We start from the raw sequence: 17,971 nt of genomic DNA, 5'->3' as shown, positions 1-17,971 counted from the left end.
TAGCTGTATAGGCAGTATTTTGAAGCTGCAGCACAGGCTGGAGCTCAGGCTCTGAAGTTTAGGTTGGGCATACAGCTATGCTTTACATGGATGCTACAAGTACACCGGTCCAGTGCAAGACCACAGTTGTAGAAAATCTTATGGATGTTAGAGTATGACCAACCGTGCAAGTGCTAATCTAAGAGCTGGCTCCACTAATGGCCACTTCCCAGGCCCAACTGGAGAAGAAGTAGTAGAAGGAATAAAACAAAATAACCCAAATGTGCTAACGGGAAAACTGTTTAAGACAATTGCCATTTTAGGCACACTTGGTACTGTCTCTAATTATTGAATAGTGTTTAGATAACATAGTGGCACTAATAGATCATTGATATAAGCTGTGCAGCTGCCTTTAAAAATGGCTCACCTCCTCATTAAATGGATTAGGGGCTTTCAGAGCTGTTGATGAATGGAACTGAAGTTATATAAATGCAAAGTGATTACTTCTGCAGTGGTTGCCCTTACAGTACTGACAACCATTTATCTCTCAGATTCATTCCTTATGTAAGGATGAGATTTCTCCACAGGCAGTTTTTTCCTTGAACATCAGACACGCAGATTGTCTTGATCTCTTTTTAGTTTCTTAAACTTTTTTGTTTATTGTACAGATTCTGCTCAAAATTTGGACACTGAGGGTGGATTTTTCAAAAGCGCTTAGTAGTGTTGGCCTAATGTTTGCTCTCACTGATGACAATGGGAGTTTTACCATTGGCAGAGTTAGGTTAATAGGGAACACTTTTCAAAATTCCTCGTTTAAAATTTTGTGTATGTCTGAAATTCAGTTTTCCTTATTTTATTACATGCATGGTCACCTGTGCTGATTGTACTCAAGCTGTTAGGTATTTCAATAACAAAGGTTTTAATTAAACTGGGGGAGCTGGGGACTGCCAGATAGCTATGAGAACCAGGGTTTAATTTCCAGGTACAACATGATTCAGACAGCAAAACTAAAATTGTGCCTTGATACATCATATTCTAAGTTCTTTGGGCAGAGGTTCTGTCGTTCTCGGTGCTTTGTATAGTGTCTATCACAATGAGGGCCCTGATCATAAATAAATATAAAAGAGGGTGCCAGATTGCTGCAACCTCTGATCTATCCCTCTGCACTAAGGCCACAATGTGTTTACACAGTTGATGAGTACTATTACCATGAGGATAGGTACTAAAGCTCCTCTTGTCTCTTGTTCACTTTGCTTCAGTTGTGGCATCATGCTCTCAGACAAAAGTGCTAAATTCAAAAAGGCTGAAAATAGGTTAAGAAAAGCCCCAATTTATCGGTTCATAATTTCTTTAGGTCCACTAGTTTCACAGAATGAAAGATCCCAGCCCTGAAGAGTTTACAGTCTAAATAATGGATAAGACTGACAAGTGAGGATATACACAGTAGAGCTGTGTGAATAACTGATTTTTTTTTTAAATTTATTTTCTGGCTGGACCAAAACATTTTTAAAGACCCAGTTTGGATTGACCCACAACAAAAATGTCAAGGTTTTGATTAAACAAAAAAGTTGGGAGGGGGGATTGTGGGGGTTTTTTGGTTGAACAAAACATTTAGTTTCAAAGGTTTTTTTTAACTCTTTTTTTAAAAATTGAAGTAAAAATCAAAATGAAAATTTGTTTTAAATTAAACATTTCATTTTGGAAGTGGTGAAATTAAACAGCATTTCTTCAGAATTTTTTTCGTGTGTGTGTGTCTTTGTGTTTGGTGGGGCAGAGGGCAATACATGATTATTGTTGTTTTTTCCCAAAACAATACAGCAAATTTGACATGAATTCACAAATTGTTTTAGTCAATCTGAATATGTTTAAAAAAAATTTCAGCTGAAAAATTTGACCTCACTCTTATAAGCAGGAATAGGGCAGGGAGAGTAATGAAATGGGATAGAGAGATCAAATTGGATTGTTAGTTTGGTTTAGGCATCTGTTGGGCTCAGTTTTGTGTGTCTGAGCATAAACCACTCAAGTTTGTAGGGTGTTGTAGAAGTGAGTTCTTGGGAATGTTGTAGATGTTTAACAAAACAGTTTTTGGAAGAGTATTCAAAATATAAAGATCAGCATAGGAAGAGCAGAGAAGGCTGTGCGAAAAAAGTCAAAGGCAGTTGGAGGTGGGCAAGGCAAAAGGGGACATGAAAGAATAGGTTGGTGACATAGGTGCAAGTTGCATGATGTGTGCTTTGCAAGTAAGGACAAGAAGTTTTAAATTTGCTACACACAGCTATCTGGAGCTGTTGTGATCTATCATGTGGATGTTCCATAAATAGGAATGATTTGCACACTATTGAGATTTTTTTAAACTGTAGGAAGACAAGGAAAAATTGTTCATATCTGTTCTCATGTTCCAGACTATGCATATGTTACAGAATGTTGAATTACCTGCAGTTACAAGATAAAGTGCTCACAGTCAGAAATTGGAAGGGTCCCCATCCCCTACAGAAGATGACAGCAGATACCAGAGACGATGGAAAAATAATATACATAGGGCTGGGAACAAAAAAGAGACTTTATTTATTTGCACCCCTTTCCTGGGCTTCCTCTGGAAGATTGACAGGCATAATATCTAGAGAAAGAAAATGTTTAAAACAAGCTCCTCAGCAGGGTAGCTAACCTCTCCAAGTTGCTGAATTATTTTATCAGTTTGTGTTTTGGTAATTGTGTAACACTAAAATCAAAATAGTACAATGAATGATTTTGTAGATGTTAATTCACTGATCTTGACTCTGCTCCCCTTACTAATTAATATTTTCTGTTCTGTTTGTCTTATTCTATATAAAACACTTTAAGAATAGCACATACACTTTCATAGCACTCTTCATCTTTAAAGCACTTAGAAACCATTAACAAATCCTCATGATACTCCCATGAGTGAGAAATATTGTCCCCATTTTTCAGATAGAAGATTATATATAGAGTTGTTAACTTTTATTAAGGAAAAAGGAATCCGCTACCAAAAAACATGTGAAGCAAGTAATGTGAAGGGTCAGACAAACTCAGGAAAGCAAGGACATTCAGAGACTCCACTCTCCATTATCTGGTCCCATGTTGCCTGAGCATTGCAGTCGGTTATCCAAACCTCATCTTAGAGCCCCTGAAGTAGCTGAAGGAAAACAATGAGTTCATTAACCCTGAGTGTCAACATTAACTTTTGTTTGTTTTGCGGGTGCGGTTTTTTGGGGGGGGAGGGGGTGTTAGTGACATTAATGGACTTAAATTTGGGTTAATGATTGACTATACTTACAAGCAGGACTTCTAAAAATATTTTAATGCAGTGATATGTTGTCTTAATAGAGGCAAGATCCTTCTGTCTGCTGTGCTTAGTTTCCAAGTCAAGTGGTTTAATTAAAAACACTGTCTCATTCTTTCTGTTCACTGCATGCATATTACACCACATTTAATCAAAAAGCAGTTCTGTGAGCCCATGCTCTTGGGAATTCTGAGAATTTCTAAACTTTGGCAACTGCTGCCAAGTGACCTGACTAGCAACTGCACTGCAAATTATTAAAAGTGTTCATTAAGCCTGTACAGGGTAAAGTCCACCAGCTACAATACATTGTTTTATAAAACTGTTGTTGGGGATTAAACTGTTTGATTTGGGAGAAGTTTGCTTAAATGGGAACGGTGAAGCAAATTAGCCAACAAATGGTGATATTTATTGCTCCTTTATGATGTGTAAATATTACTTTTAAAAAAAAAACATTTTTCACATTAGGACTATCAGGTCTTAACTCTCCCTTTTCAGTTGGAGAACTTTTGTAAAAACCTGGAATATCTGAAAAAGCTGAAATATCTGGAATTACAGCTTGAAGCACAGGCTGATTTGGGAAGTTTAGGCTTCAGGATCATGTCTGGAAGAGCTGGAGGGTTCAATTACACTTTTTAGCCTGCAACTTGAGCTGCTTTGCCTCAGACTGATATCAGAAGTTTCCACCTGGAGCTATGATGTCACCACCCAGGTAATCCAAAGGTTGCTCAAGTCCACCAGCAAAACAGAGTCAAGTCATTCATAATTCTTCTGTACTAAAGGCAGAGAATAAAATGCAAACATCTGAGGCCAATATTATATACCCTGAAAGGAGCAAAGGAACCAAGCCATTTTTAAAAACATAACAGCAAAACTGTCCTAAAATAAGAGGTTTTCAATAACGTGTGATCCCAAATTCATAACAGCACATAGAGCTTTAAAAACATGCAAGTACAAGGGATAGAATGGCAGCAGGTACTGGGATGTAGGCTAGAGACACTCCATCAGTTTGAATCTGTCTTAGACCTGAAATAAATGAAAATGTAATGCCATTTAATGGCTGCTCAGTGACATGCTATCAGCTGATGCTCTCAGTCCAATTCCTAGAGATCATTTGTTCACAGAGTGGACTTAACTGGTACTGTTAGCAGACTCAACAGAGGTCAGTGTGCGACATGCATTAAGCATGAACTACCATCCAAGGGGTGAGGAAAGACAGTTGCAGGGCAGAGCAGGTAAAATTAGCCCATGTTCTGCTCTGCAAAGAGTTACAAAGTGATCTCACAAAACTGGGCAATAAAATGGCAGATTAAATTCAATGTTAATAAATGCAAAGTAGTGCATTGGAAAACATAATCCCAACTATAAATACAAAATGATGGGGGTCTAAATTCGATGTTACCACTCAAGAAAGAGATCGTGGAGTCATTGTGGATTGTTCTCTGAAAACATCTGCTCAATGTGCAGCAGCAGCCAAAAAAGCTAACAGAATGTTAGGAACCATTAGGAAAGAGAGAAATCCATATATAATCCACGGTATGCCCATACCTTGAATACTGAGTGCAGTTCTCGCCACCCTGTCTCAAAAAGATATATTAGAATTGGAAAAGGTACACAGAAGGGCAACAAAAATGATTAGGGGTATGGTAGGGCTTCCATATGAGAGATTAATAAGACTGGGACTTTTCAGCATGGAAAAGAGATGGCTAAGAGGGGATATGATAGATATCTTTTAAATGAGAAAGTGAATAAGGAAGTGCTATTTACTCCTTCACATAACAAGGACCCAGGGTCATCCAATGAAATTAATAGGCAGCAGGTTTAAGACAAACAAAAGGAAATGCTTCTTCACACAACAGAGTCAACCTGTGGAACTCTGCGGGAGGATGTTGTGAAGGCCAAAACTATAATAGGGATCAAAAAAGAACTAGATAAATTCCTAGAGGATAGGTCCATCAATGGTGATTAGCCAGGATGGGCAGGGATGCAACCCCATGCTCTGAGCGTCCCATGCCTGTTTGCCAGAAGCTAGGAGTGGATGACGGGATGGATCACTCCATGAGTGCCTGTTCTGTTCATTCCTTCTGAAGCACCTGGCACTGGCCATGTCAGAAGATTGGATATTGGGCTAGATGGACTATTGGTCTGACCCAGTATGGCCGTTCTTATGTTCTTGTACTTGTTCAGTGACTAAACACAGCCAACAGCTGTCAAATCAGCAGTGCTTTTTAAGATTAGTATGATTTGTAGAGGCTTCAATAGAGATCAGTCCCCAAAGGAAGAAGATTGCAATCTACATAGACAAAGGGAGGGGAAACAGGCACATAGAGGTGAAGTGATTTGCCACAGGTTACACTGTAGCAGAAACTGGATTAGAACTCATCTCTCCTAAATCCCAGGCTCACCCTATTTTATGGATTACACTCCCTCTCAAACACTTCCTAACGAAAAAATTATCAAACTTTTAGGCTGTAAAGCCAAGGAGTCAAAGATCAGGGCAGACAGGGCAGTTTTTCTGATATTTTATTTTGAAATGAATATATTTGTGATTTGGAATTTAATGTAGATTTTAGGGGAGGGGAGACTCCTCACAAACTTTTCCGCTCGCTTATGAGGCAAAAGTGTCAGCAAGAGGGTGAGTTTCAGGTCGAAACAATGATGGTTTTAGTGGCTCAGTAGATACCATACAGTGACTAAGCGCCAAGAGGAGTTGCTTTCCTGATCGCACCTATTGTACCCGGGTTTTGAACCGGTATTTCCTGTTCCACTCTCTCCAGCCAGAGCCAGGAGCGGGGGTGGCCAGAGGGAGAAGCTGCCAGTAAATGGCAGGAAGAGAAGGCACCGAGTCTGGGGTAAGTGAGCGGATCGGCTGAGGCTCTGTTTTGGTGTAGGATCAGCTGAGACCGAGCGCGTGCTGGAAAGTTTGTGAGAGTTTCCAGGCAGGATCCCTGCACTTCAGGGGCGATTTGCTCAGCCGGGGGAAGGCCAGGAGCTGGGCTAATCAAACGCAGGCGGAGTGTGAACGCCCAGTGCGGTGGCGTGCGCAGGACTGGGGCACAAACCTCCGGCGGGCAGCGCTTCCGTGCACGGGAGCTCCCGGCTCCACCTCCCTTCCCGCTCGCCGGGCGACAAGCGAGGGCCTGGCCGGGCGCGGGAGGTGAGACTCGAGCGGCAGGTGCCTGCTGGGCTTTCCCTGGATCGCTCCAAAGGGCTGGGCCCGCTCCCATCCCGGGCCCCGAGCGGCGCGCTCACCTGCCCTGCTGGAGACGGCGAACGCCGCGGCCCTGGATTAAACACCTCCCCCTGCCCTCCCTCCTTTTCCCTCTGCCTCCAACAGGAAATAGCCTGACTCAGAGACACACTGCAGCCGCACCGCCTTCCCCAGACGTGCCAGGCTGCGAGGGGGCCGGCGAGCGCTCAGCCCCATAAGGTGCGCGGGCTGCTGCAGGGTCTGTCTGCTGTGGGCGCCTTTCCAGCCGGCTCAGCGCCAGGTATGTCACTTACCTGGGTGAGCGGGAGAGGGGCTGAGCCTTTGGGCTCCCATTTGAAGCGGCTTCTTTGCTTAACTTTTGCTTCCAACACCCTCTCCTCCCCCTCCCCCCCGAGCTTAGTCCTTAGGGGAAACAATGGGGGAGTGTGTGCGCGGGGCTATTGCGGGACAGGGAAGCGAAGGATGTAATTCCCACTCACCCACGTGTGCGCTGGGCGCTTCGCTTGTTTGTTAGCCGGGACTCTTCCAGCGTAGGTGACGCTGGCAGCAGGAGGGGGAAGGAATTGTTCCCGTTTGTTTGTTTCTGTTCCCGTCCAACCCCTGTTTAGAATAGCTCCTTGTGCAGAGGTGCGCAAAGCAACCTCCTGATTTTTGGGGAGGGTTGGAACTGAACATCCGGCTGCTGGCGCTGTGCAATGGGGCTGAACAAAACCTCTGTTCACCAGCCGGTGGCAAAGTTCTGCTCCGGAGCCCGGCTTCCCTAAACGTTGGGCATATCTCTGATCTGGATCGGGAATCTGCGTCTCACCCCCATCTCTGCTTTCCTGCCCTTTTGTGGGCGTGCGCCGTGGTTGAGAGAAGCCTTGATTGGGTGTGTGTGGCTGGCTGCACATTGCTCTCTGTTTAGCCTCATGTTAAATAGGCAGGCTGCCTGCCCCTGGCGACAGGAGGGAGGGGCTCGTCTTCCTGGCTCATACTACCAACCTCTCCTCTAGGGAGTGTGAATAGCGAGAATCTGATTTACAGATGATCTTTACTTTAACAGGATTATGGGCCTATATGTTTCTGTTTGCACATTAAGTACTTTCAGGGAGACTATGATACTAGGTGGGAAGAGCTGTCACTGAGGAGTCAGATAGGCTTTGTTAGTTTTCTTTCTTGGAGGGCGGAGGAGAAGCGCACACCAAAATAATAGGGATTTAGAATGTCTTTACAATACAAGTTTCAGAGTAGCAGCCATGTTAGTCTGTATTCGCAAAAAGAAAAGGAGTACTTGTGGCACCTTAGAGACTAACCAATTTATTTGAGCATAAGCTTTCGTGAGCTACAGCTCACTTCATCGGATGCATTCAGTGGAAAATACAGTGAGGAGATTTATATACACCCAAAACATGAAAAATGGGTGTTTATCATGCACACTGTAAGGAGAGTGATCACTTAAGATGAGCTATTACCAGCAGGAGGGGGGGGAGAAAAACTTTTGTAGTGGGCCATTTCCAGCAGTTAACAAGAACGTCTGGGGGGGGGGGGGGGGGCGGGGAGGAGAGAGAATAAACAAGGGGAAATAGTTTTACTTTTTGTAATGACTCAACCACTCCCAGTCTCTATTCAAGCCTAAATTAATAGTATCCAATTTGCAAATTAATTCCAATTCAGCAGTCTCTCCTTGGAGTCTGTTTTTGAAGTTTTTTTTGGTTGAAGAATAGCCACTTTTAGGTCAGAAATCGAGTGACCAGAGAGATTGAAGTGTTCTCCGACTGCTTTATGAATGTTAAAATTCTTGACATCTGATTTGTGTCCATTTATTCTTTTACGTAGAGACTGTCTGTCTAGTTTGCCCAATGTACATGGCAGGGGGGCATTGCTGGCACATGATGGCATATATCACATTGGTGGATGTGCAGGTGAACGAGCCTCTGATAGTGTGGCTGATGTGATTAGGCCCTATGATGGTGTCCCCCGAATAGATATGTGGACACAGTTGGCAACGGGCTTTGTTGCAAGGATAGGTTCCTGGGTTAGTGGTTCTGTTGTGTGGTGTGTGGTTGCTGGTGAGTATTTGCTTCAGGTTGGGGGCTGTCTGTAGGCAAGGACTGGCCTGTTTCCCAAGATTTGTGAGAGCGATGGGTCATCCTTCAGGATAGGTTGTAGATCCTTGATGATGAGTTGGAGAGGTTTTAGTTGGGGGCTGAAGGTGACGGCTAGTGGCGTTCTGTTATTTTGTTTGTTGGGCCTGTCCTGTAGTAGGTGACTTCTGGGTACTCTTCTGGCTCTGTCAATCTGTTTCTTCACTTCAGCAGGTGGGTATTGTAGTTGTAAGAATGCTTGATAGAGATCTTGTAGGCGTTTGTCTCTGTCTGAGGGGTTGGAGTAAATGGCGGTTGTATCATAGAGCTTGGCTGTAGACAATGAATCATGTGGTGTGGTCTGGGTGAAAGCTGGAGGCATGTAGGTAGGAATAGCGGTCAGTAGGTTTCCGGTATAGGGTGGCGTTTATGTGACCATCGCTTATTAGCATCGTAGTGTCCAGGATCTCTTGTGTGGACTGGTCCAGGCTGAGGTTGATGGTGGGATGGAAATTGTTGAAATCATGGTGGAATTCCTCAAGGGCTGCTTTTCCATGAGTCCAGATGATGAAGATGTCATCAATATAGTGCAAGTAGAGTAGGGGCTTTAGGGAACAAGAGCTCAGGAAGCGTTGTTCTAAGTCAGCCATAAAAATGTTGGCATACTGTGGGGCCATGCAGGTACCCATTGCAGTGCCACTGATTTTAAGGTATACATTGTCCCCAAATGTAAAATAGTTATGGGTAAGGACAAAGTCACAAAGTTCAGCCACCAGGTTTGCCGTGACATTATCGGGGATAGTGTTCCTGACGGCTTGTAGTCCATCTTTGTGTGGAATGTTGGTGTAGAGGGCTTCTACATCCATAGTGGCCAGGATGGTGTTTTCAGGAAGATCACCGATGCATTGTAGTTTCCTCAGGAAGTCAGTGGTGTCTCGAAGGTAGCTGGGAGTGCTGGTAGCATAGGGCCTGAGGAGGGAGTCTACATAGCCAGACAATCCTGCTGTCAGGGTGCCAATGCCTGAGATGATGGGGCATCCAGGATTTCCAGGTTTATGGATCTTGGGTAGCAGATAGAATACCCCAGGTCGGGGCTCCAGGGGTGTGTCTGTGCGGATTTGTGTTTGTGCTTTTTCAGCGAGTTTCTTGAGCAAATGCTGTAGTTTCTTTTGGTAACCCTCAGTGGGATCAGAGGGTAATGGCTTGTAGAAACTGGTGTTGGAGAGCTGCCGAGCAGCCTCTTGTTCATATTCCGACCTATTCATGATGACAACAGCACCTCCTTTGTCAGCCTTTTTGATTATGATGTCAGAGTTGTTATTACACAGTACTAATATTGGTAACAACAGTAGTTGGAATTAAACAGATGAAGTTTCAGACAAGATTTAAAAACTGAGATTGTGACATAGGAAACAAGGGCTAAGGTAGTATTTGAAACCTCTAAACCCCAAGGTTGGGCCCCCATAGAGGCAACCACAAATCTACTTTGATTAAACTCTGGATGTGACTGAGCATGGGTACAAGGAGCCCATTGAGATTAACAAGAATCACAGAATATCAGGGTTGGAAGGGACCTCAGGAAGTTATCTAGTCCAGCCCCCTGCTCAAAGCAGGACCAATCCCCAACTAAATTATCCCAGCCAGGCTTTGTCAAGCCTGACCTTAAAAACCTCAAAGGAAGGAGATTCCACCACTACCCTTGGTAACGCATTCCAGTGCTTTACCACCCTCCTAGTGAAAAAGTTTTTCCTAATATCCAAACTAAACTTCCCCTACTGCAACGTGAGACCATTACTCCTTGTTCTATCATCTGCTACCACTGAGAACAGTCTCGATCCATCCTCTTTGGAACCCCCTTTCAGGTAGTTGAAAGCAGCTATCAAATCCCCCCTCACTCTTCTCTTCTTCAGACTAAACAATCCCAGTTCCCTCAGCCTCTCCTCATAAGTTATGTGTTCCAGTCCCCTAATCATTTTTGTTGCCCTCTGCTGGACGCTTTCCAGTTTTTCCCCATCCTCCTTGTAGTGTGGGGCCCAAAAGTGGACACGCTACTCCAGATGAGGCCTAAACAATGTTGAATAGAGGGGAAAGATCACGTCCCTCGACCTGCTGGCAATGCCCCTACTTATACAGCCTAAAATGCCATTAGCCTTCTTGGCAACAAGGGCACACTGTTGACTCATATCCAGCTTTTTGTCCACTGTAACCCCTAGGTCCTTTTCTGTAGAACTGCTGCCTAGCCATTCAGTCCCTAGTCTGTAGCAATGCATGGGATTCTTCCATCCTAAGTGCAGAACTCTGCACTTGTCCTTGTTGAACCTCATCAGATTTCCTTTGGCCCAATCCTCTAATTTGTCTAGGTCCCTTTGTATCCTATTCCTACCCTTCAGCATATCTACCACTCCTCCCAGTTTAGTGTCATCTGCAAACTTGCTGAGGGTGCAATCCACACCATCCTCCAGATCATTTATGAAGATACTGAACAAAACCAGCCCCAGGACCGACCCTTCGAGCACTCCGCTTGATACTGGCTGCCAACTAGATATGAAGCCATTGATCACTACCCGTTGAGCCCAATGATCTAGCCAGCTTTCTATCTACCTTATAGTCCATTCATCCAGCCCATACTTCTTTAACTTGCTGGCAAGAATACTGTGGGAGACCGTATCAAAACCTTTGCTAAAGTCAAGGACTAAAACGTCCACTGCTTTCCCCTCATCCACAGAGCCAGTTATCTCATCGTAGAAGGCAATTAGATTAGTCAGGCATGACTTGCCCTTGGTGAATCCATGCTGACTGTTCCTGATCACTTTCCTCTCCTCTACGTGCTTCAGAATTGATTCCTTGAGGACCTGCTCCGTGATTTTTCCAGGGACTGAGGTGAGGCTGACTGGCCTGTGGTTCCCCGGATTCTCCTTCTTCCCTTTTTGTAAAGATGGGCACTACATTAGCCTTTTTCCAGTCATCTGGGACCTCCCCCAATCACCATGAGTTTTCAAAGATAATGGCCAATGGCTCTGCAATCACATTCGCCAACCCTTTTAGCACCCTCGGATGCAGTGCATCCGGTCCCATGGACTTGTGCTCGTCCAGCTTTTTTAAATAGTCCCGAACCACTTCTTTCTCCACAGAGAGCTGGTCACCTCCTCCCCATGCTGTGCTGCCCAGTGCAGTAGTCTGGGAGCTGACCTTGTTCGTGAAGACAGAGGCAAAAAAAGCATTCAGTACATTAGCTTTTCCCAAATCCTCTGTCGCTCTCCCTCATTCAGTAAGGGGCCCACACTTTTCTTGACTTTCTTCTTGTTGCTAACATACCTGAAGTCCAGCGAAGGGCAACAAAAATGATTAGGGGTCTAGAACACATGACTTATGAGGAGAGGCTGAGGGAGCTGGGATTGTTTAGTCTGCAGAAGAGAAGAATGAGGGGGGATTTGATAGCTGCTTTCAACTACCTGAAAGGGGGTTCCAAAGAGGATGGCTCTAGACTGTTCTCAATGGTAGCAGATGACAGAACGAGGAGTAATGGTCTCAAGTTGCAGTGGGGGAGGTTTAGATTGGATATTAGGAAAAACTTTTTCACTATGAGGGTGGTGAAACACTGGAATGCGTTACCTAGGGAGGTGGTAGAATCTCCTTCCTTAGAGGTTTTTAAGGTCAGGCTTGACAAAGCCCTGGCTGGGATGATTTAACTGGGAATTGGTCCTGCTTCGAGCAGGGGGTTGGACTAGATGACCTCCTGAGGTCCCTTCCAACCCTGATATTCTATGATTCTATTCTATGAAGAAACCCTTCTTGTTACTCTTAACATCTCTTGCTAGCTGCAACTCCAGGTGTGATTTGGCCTTCCTGATTCCACTCCTGCATGCCCGAGCAATATTTTTATACTCCTCCCTGGTCATTTGTCCAATCTTCCACTTCTTGTAAGCTTCTTTTTTGTGTTTAAGATCAGCAAGGATTTCACTGTTAAGCCAAGCTGGTCACCTGCCATATTTACTATTCTTTCTACACATTGGGATGGTTTGTTCCTGTAACCTCAATAAGGATTCTTTAAAATACAGCCAGCTCTCCTGGACTCCTTTCGCCTTCATATTATTCTCCCAGGGGATCCTACCCATTAGTTCCCTGAGGGAGTCAGTCTGCTTTTCTGAAGTCCAGGGTCCATATTCTGCTGCTCTCCTTTCTTCCTTGTGTCAGGATCCTGAACTCGACCATCTCATGGTCGCTGCCTCCCAGGTTCCCATCCACTTTTGCTTCCCCTACTTATTCTTCCCGGTTTGTGAGGAGCAGGTCAGGAAGAGCTCTGCCCCTAGTTGGTTCCTCCAGCACTTGCACCAGGAAATTGTCCCCTACACTTTCCAAAAACTTCCTGGATAGTCTGTGCACCGCTGTATTGCTCTCCCAGCAGATATCAGGGTGATTGAAGTCTCCCAGGAGAACCAGGGCCTGCAATCTAGTAACTTCCGTTAGTTGCCGGAAGAAAGCCTCATCCCCCTGGTCTGGTGGTCTATAGCAGACTCCCACCACAACATCACCCTTGTTGCTCACACTTCTAAACTTAATCCAGAGACTTTCAGGTTTTTCTGCAGTTTCATTCTGGAGCTCTGAGCAATCCTACTGCTCTCTTACATACAATGCAACTGCCCCACCTTTTCTGCCCTGCCTGTCCTTCCTGAACAGTTTATATCCATCCATGACAGTACTCCAGTCATGTGAGTTATCCCACCAAGTCTCTGTTATTCCAATGACCTCGTAATTCCTTGACTGTGCCAGGACTTCCAGTTCTCCCTGCTTGTTTCCCAGGCTTCGTGCATTTATGTATAGGCACTTAAGAATGTATTGGTGCAATGCCTTCTACAGTTGAATTTCATTTTAATGAGTCACTTACGGTTAGAGAGACGAGGTGAATGAGGTAATATCGTTTATTGAATCAGCTTCTGTTGGTGAGAGAGACAAGCTACACTACAAGTGTACACTACACAATTAAGTCAACCTAAATTATGTCGACTATGCCATGGCAGTAATTGAATTGTTTTTTACACATCCACACTATGCTCCTTGCATCGGCGGTGGGCATCTTCACCGGGAGTCCTTGCACCAATTTAATTGCCAGCGTGAGATATTGTGGGATTGTTTCTGAAAGGCAGCAACACAGTGTCTACACTGACGCTGTGTCGACCTAACTACATTGACTTCAGCGTTGTGCCTGTCGCAGAGGTGGAGTATTTAAGGGCTTGTCTACACTACAAAATTAAGTCAACTTAAGTTAATTCAATGTACAGCCACCACAGTAATTGAAGTAGTGGTTCATGTTCACACTTGCTCCTTTTGGTGGTGGTGCATATCCTTACCAGGAGTGCTTCCGCCAACCAAAGTGGGGCATGGTAGGACACTGAAGCTGGAGCCCAGCAGCCCTGGGGCTGACTGCCTCAGCTGTAGGCAGGGGGCTCACACCTGCCCCCCAAGCTGTCAGGCAGGTGCTGGCTCACAGCTAGGGGCCCGACAGCCCAAGCTGCCAGCCTGATGTGAGGTTCACAGCTAGAGCCCCCCAGCTCTGGGGTTGACAGCCAAGAGCCGGAGCCAAAATGTGAAATAATAGCAGCAGTGAAAATGACAATGTCAATTTCACTGCGGGTAGGCTCCCTGCTGTGAAATTGAACCTTGCAGCAGGCTCACAGCTGGGGCTGTCAGCCCTGAAGCAGTGCTGGAGGGGACTCCCGCTGTTAGCCCTGCTGCCAGGACTTACAGCTGTGCCTCCTGCTGAGGGATTGGAGGGCGGGAAGAGAGCCCTAGCCCAGGCAGCAGGCGGGCTCTGTAGTGTAGATCAAGCCTTACTCGGAGTAGTGAGCAAGTTACGTTGGTGGGAGCTACATTTTAGTGTAGGCACTTACAGAGATAGGTCGCCCTAACTTTATAGTGTAGACCAGGTTACACAGAGCTCTTCTTCAGATCACTTATGGTTGTCATTTGCCTATGGATCAAAAATAACTATTCAAAAGCCATTTTTAATTGGTGTTGATGTGTTGCTAATTGGTGCTTATAGTTATTTAGTGTTGGGCCTGACACACAAATAATAACCATGTCTAGCTCTTATGTAGTGCTTTTCATTAATACACTTTAGTTCCTTTTCTGAAGAGTTTACAGTCCAAAGCCCCAATCTGCAATAGTTTACAATATTGGGGTGACAAGAGACAAAGACAAAATACACTGTTGCAGAGGTGGGGATGATTTAATAGCCTTTCCTGTTTTGTTTAAGTTTAACAAATTTGCTCTAATATGGCCTGCAGTCATAAGGATGAGAGGGGAAGTAATTATTTTCAAAAATGGGAAGGAATTTTATACCTTTTGGTATTTGTGATTGCAGATAAAGAATGCTACAGTCTGGTTGCTGGTCAGAGCTAATTATAAACCTGAGTCACCTGTCTCTACCTTAAAATGCTTGTTAAAATTGGTCACATCCTTGTAAGAAGATTTTTCTTCTATGTATGTATCTGATTTTAGTAAGCTCACTGCCTGAGTGACTTGGATATAATTATCTAAGGGGGGCCTTAACAAACTGCCTATTGTAACATGATGTCACTGTATAGGACACAATTCCGCCTGTTTGACACCCTGGATAGCCCTACTAATCCAAGAACTGTTAAATCTAGAATTTGTGTTTAGTGCAGGTGCAAAATTAGAAGGCTGTGTTTGTAATATATTTTCAGAACCTAGTATGGGTGAAAACTGACCATAATATTGTGCACAAAATGCAATCTCTACACAGAGCTCCTTCACAGAGGCTTTAAAATAAGCCATCACAGTAATTGAGTGTCCCGTATCTTTGCTTAATCTCCCTCTTTCCTAGTTCAGTGTCTCATAAGGACAAGCAGGAGATATTTCTTTGTGATTTTAAAATGTCATATAGCTGCTGACACGGTTCCTAGAGTTGGACTGGGTTTTTTTGTTTGTTTGTTTTAAAGTGTACATGTTAAACAACATCAGAAAAAGAATTGGACAATAGCCATCCTGAATGATGAGAAATTGAATAATATCCAAATCTTCATTTAGTTCTATTTTAAATTCAAAATTGGCAAAATGTTTGGCACCAGTAGCTTTCGTTAACAGCCCGACAGCTCTAAAAGCGCAAGACAGAAAAATTTCTATCCAAATATAGAAAGATTATTCTTTGGGGGAGGGGGAGTCACTTTTGAACCATTTATATAAAATAGAATAAATATTCTGTTACAAATGTGAATTTTTCCCATTTGTGTGGAATTGTCTTGTGTTTTGTTCTGGAGTGAATAGAAGTGAGATGATCTCTAATATAGTATTTTTAAGTCTTTTTTTGATCACTTAAGCAGCAGAACTCAGCATTTCCATTCTATGCACCATAACCAATTCAATTTTTAGTAGCCTCTGTCTACATCCAATTAATCCCTTTTTAACCATTTGTGAGTATTATCAGTCATTCCAATTTAAAAAAAGGTGCACAATTATGGAGAAACAGCTACAGTGTACTGGGCTTGGAATATATATTTTTTCCTGACACATTCATGTTATTTCAAACAGGCAGGAAAGTATCAAGTTTAGTTGAGGCAGAGTATCATAGAATCATAGAATATCAGGGTTGGAAGGGACCTCCTCTTATGTGCCTCAGGAGATCATCTAGTCCAACCCCCTGCTCAAAGCAGGACCAATCCCCAATTTTTGCCCCAGATCCCTAAATGGCCCCCTCAAGGATTGAACTCACAACCCTGGGTTTAGCAGGCCAATGCTCAAACCATTCTGACACAGCTATCTTTCATATCAGGTAATTAATTGCATAAAGTCTGTGAGTCTTAATCCCAACATGCACTGGACTTCAGTGAGCCTTTGATGGCTTTTCCAAGACAGTCCAACCAAGCTGCCAGTAAAAACAAATGTACACAACAGCAGGCATACAAAGGCATGTTTCAGAGTGGGGTGGGGTGAATTTGGCCTTGTCTACAGTAACAGAACTAGCATCCATGCAACTACTGAATTGATCTCCCCCAGTATAACTGCTGCTTCACATGGCAACACCACAGCTACATTAGGGTTGCATTGGCGTAACTACATCAACGTAGGGACTTTCTGTGCATGTTTTTTTAATGTTGCCAGGTCGTTAGACTCACAACTAGCGATGGACAAATATTAACAAGTGTTTGAGAATCCACCAGGTTCAGAGTTTTATCCAAAAAATATCGGACCTGCCCTTCCCGAAACAGAACTGTCCAGCCCCAGGCCACTCCCTATCCCTCAACTAACCTAGCCTCTTCCTCAAAAAGAACAACTCTAGGACCGATCCCTTGAGTCCAGCCAACTCTACAATATCCTTACTTGTTAACCCTGATGTCTTTAGAGCTTGTTACTGCCCTTTTAAGGCCAAATTTACTCTTTATATGCTCTTTATATTTGCAGACCACGTTTGCGGATCGGATGTGGATACAGATTTTGTATCTACACAGGGCTCTACTCATAATGGTGGTCTGCTTTGGAATGTACATGAGTCCTTAACAGTACCAATGTGCTGGGGCTTTGGACTCTGTGTTGTCTTCTTATTAAGGCCTGGAGAGCTTGCATCTTACACTTGCATTATTTTTATTTAAACTGTACATAGCTAACACAACAGCAACCAGAGCTTAGTGTTGACTGCAGCTCAGGAACTGGCCTATCAAAATGGAGGATGAGTCTTGACCTTGGCCTCTGCAGCCCTCCCTAACATCTTTTACACATCAGTGACAGCTATCCCATACATCTTTCCCTATTTACATAAAATAAATTTATTTGACACTCCTTTTTGGAAAGGCATCAGAGTGGGTGGTTCAGATACATTTGATAAGAATCCAAATCTTGTGGTTACTCCAAACCTTTCCAGATAGCTTTGGAGGGTTCTGTTCAAATCTGAATATGCCTTTTTCTGAAAACATTCTAAAATAGAACTGTATTATAATGGGGTAGGGGGTCTGGGGAGCTCCTGACACGATTCCGGCTGTCATGTTGATGAGCACCCTTAGTGTGAGCTGAGATCTTGTAGAGTTCCTTCACAACTGTGCACATTATAGCTGCACGTTTTGCTTTTAGGAAGCATGAGAAATCGTAAGATGCTTAGATTTAGGTTAACTGTGACAAGAAGGCGCAGCCTTGTCTTGCGAGTCATAGGTCCTCGTACTTCTTAATTGGAGTTATGCAGAAAAATGAACAAACCAGTATTTTTTAAACCAGATTTCAAACACAGTATAGTTTTCATTTAGCTACAGGGGAGTGCAGACTTTTCAGGGCTGGTTTGGAATTTTTCCCATACTAATTCACACATGCCTACTCATAGCTCTCCTAATATGAGTTACTCATCTATATTCTTCACCCACCACACTAAACAAACTAATTCCACAAAGTGTTTAGGCCATGTTGTCTTAAAAA

The 17,971-nt window shown here is 43.8% G+C and overlaps 2 protein-coding genes across 4 annotated transcripts in view; one reads left to right on the top strand and one right to left on the bottom strand.

Annotated features, from left to right (window-relative positions):
- The window catches only part of LOC125637362 (uncharacterized), a 101,434-nt gene that overhangs the window by 11,075 nt on the left and 72,388 nt on the right, over positions 1-17,971 (bottom strand). The window lies entirely within an intron of this gene.
- TJP2 (tight junction protein 2) overlaps positions 6,040-17,971 on the top strand; it is a 94,529-nt gene continuing 82,597 nt past the window's right edge. For 2 of the 3 annotated variants that reach the window (XM_048851725.2, XM_048851726.2), the window contains exon 1: positions 6,387-6,768. The gene's annotated coding sequence lies outside the window, so the exon portion shown is untranslated. Of the gene's footprint in view, positions 6,130-6,386; positions 6,769-17,971 lie in introns of those variants that run through there. The other variant, XM_048851728.2, reaches the window with a different exon arrangement.

This window comes from Caretta caretta, chromosome 5 (assembly GCF_965140235.1).
Source record: "Caretta caretta isolate rCarCar2 chromosome 5, rCarCar1.hap1, whole genome shotgun sequence".
Lineage (NCBI taxonomy): Eukaryota > Metazoa > Chordata > Testudines > Cheloniidae > Caretta > Caretta caretta.
Note: the sequence above shows the minus strand (reverse complement) of the source record. Positions and strands in the feature narration are given on the sequence as shown.